Genomic DNA, 2,602 nt, shown 5'->3' on the forward strand with positions numbered 1-2,602 from the left:
CAGAGAGATTTTACATGAACCAAATTAGGATCTTTAACTTGTATCCTAACCCAACTAATACAGATTATATCATAACTCCATTATAGGAAAATTTAGTTAGGGCATTTTCATCAGTTCCTCTCATCCCTCACTCCTGCTGCCTCCTAGAAGCATTCATTATCTCAAGGTAATTTCACTAATTATTGAGGCATTACAGGTATTATTTTGATACTTCTGTGAATGTCTTATTCCTAAAATTACTCCTTTGCTTCAAAGATGACACGTTGGTAAGAATAATAATTTCCTAGACCTGCATAAACTAGGTCCCATAGCCCTAGCATTTGAAATTTGAATATATAATATCATCATTAGAGAGGAGCACATAGTAGCAGTCATTGCAACACTCATTTTGCTAATAACACTTAGCACTTCTTTACCACTGTCTTCTACTACTCTCACTTTCAAAGCATTTTCTGTCTTCTTCTTATAAAATATGTATATATACTATACACATATTTTAATCATTATGGACTACAATATTATACACTTTGTAATATTTGTTGATGGACTGAGACCCAGGGAAAGTGAATTAATTATCTAGGCTGTCAAGGGAATTAATTGCAGAACCATAAGTGTAGACTACAGATTTTGATTCCTTGGAAGTCCTGAGTTTATGTATTCTTGAAATTATAGTAGAACTATATGCATTAGCCCATTCAATCAACATCAACATTTAATACCATTATGTCTTTATATAGTTAGCACAATAACTCTATTTCCTTAGTCTGCTTAATTCTGTGCCATCCTAAATAAATTTACCTTGATCTGCCCTGATTTGCCTTCTTATAAAAATTCCCTTCATGCCTTCATCCTTTTCCTTAGTGCACTGGAATCTGATTCCAAACTCAACAACTCCTTGTTATCTTCAAGGTCACCAAGCAACTCCTTGCCAGTTACAGAGGTCCTTTCTCAATCTTCATCTTAATTGATTCTGTATCATCTGAGATGACTGAGCATTGTCACCTCCTCAGAACAACTCTCCTGATACTCCCTGGGATGGCACAAAGTAAGACTCCTTTTTGTTAATCCAGATTGATTGGGCATTCACTAAGGGACAGACATCATGGTAAATACTATACATGAGTAACTCAAGGGTCAACCTTTTTGCCTTTCAAGAATCATCTTCCTCTAATTTATTTTTGGAGAAATGTGTATGTGTCACATTCTGTCTGTGCTGCTATCTGCTTCATTTTTGTCACTGGCACCTAAAATACTGTTAAATATGTTGTGGGCCCCAAAATTTGTAAATCAGTTATTTCTAGACTTTAAAGAAAAAATTTTGTGGAGGGAAGCGTGGAGAATGATAACTAGGTTCTTCTGATAGCACTCAAAAGATAATTTCACCCATGGTAAAACTGATCCATGATAGTATAGATGTCAATCACTATTTATAACAATTTCTCTAAGAAAACTGATTTACAAAAATTTGAAGGATGTGTGGATGAGTATGTAGCGTTTATTTTTACATAGTAAGAAGCTGTCCTTCATTTCATTTCTGTCTAGAAGCAAAAAAAAAAAAAAAAAGATAAAGAGTTCTTGTGCTCCAAAGACAAGCTTCCCTCATGGCTCAGACAGTAAAGAATCTGCCTGTGATGCGGGAGACCTGGGTTCAATCCATGGGTTGGGAAGATCCCCTGGAGGAGGGCATGGCAACCCACTCCAGTATTCTTACCTGGAGAATCCCATGGACAGGGGAGCCTGGCAGACTGCAGCCCATGGGGTTGCAGAGTCGGACACAACTGAGCGATTAAGCACAGCACAAAGACAAGCTCCTTTCTTAAAGGGAACTATGCAATGAAACTTAGATGGGAGGTTGAGTGTCCCCAGTCTTGGGACACTACTTAGCGGAAGAAAGCATGCAAGAAAGCCTTTGGGGATACAATAGTCTGTTAGAGAAATCCCCATACTGCAGGTTTTAAAGCCCCTATCTCCTCTGCCTCCAAATCCTTTCTTGTTATTCTTTGCTACCTTGATTGCCTGTCCTTTTCAACAATAATTCCAATTTTCCTCCTGATATTGGGAGAGATTGAGGGCAGGAGGAGAAGGGGGCAACATAGGATGGGATGGTTGGGATGGCATCAATCAACCAGTCAATTGACTCAGTGGACATGAGTTTGAGTTTGAGCAAACTCTGGGAGATAGAGAAGGACAGGGAAGCCTTGAGTGCTGCAGTCCATGGGGTCAGAGGGAGTCATACATGACTTAGCAACTGAACAACAACAACAAATATTCCCCAAGCCTGGGATAAGTGTCTGTTCTTTAGAGCAGGAGAAGCAATTACTTGGTCATAGAACAGGCTTGGGATGTGACAGAACCAGGGTTCAACAATGACCTTCTCTCAATCCAGTTTCTCCACTCCCTCATTCTTTACAAAGTGATGTGGACAAAAAATGGCATTCACTAAACAAGGGATGTTATGGCCATAAGGCAATCAGCCATCTCAGCCACAACTGATGATGTACCCTGAGGGGAATTCAGGATGGAGAAAAACAAGATACTGACCCCAGATAGTTAAGATGCATTTCAAAAGAGTAATTTCAATAGCCCAGATTCTTGCATCTTT

The sequence above is a fragment of the Bos javanicus genome, chromosome 8 (genome assembly GCF_032452875.1).
Source record: "Bos javanicus breed banteng chromosome 8, ARS-OSU_banteng_1.0, whole genome shotgun sequence".
NCBI lineage: Eukaryota > Metazoa > Chordata > Mammalia > Artiodactyla > Bovidae > Bos > Bos javanicus.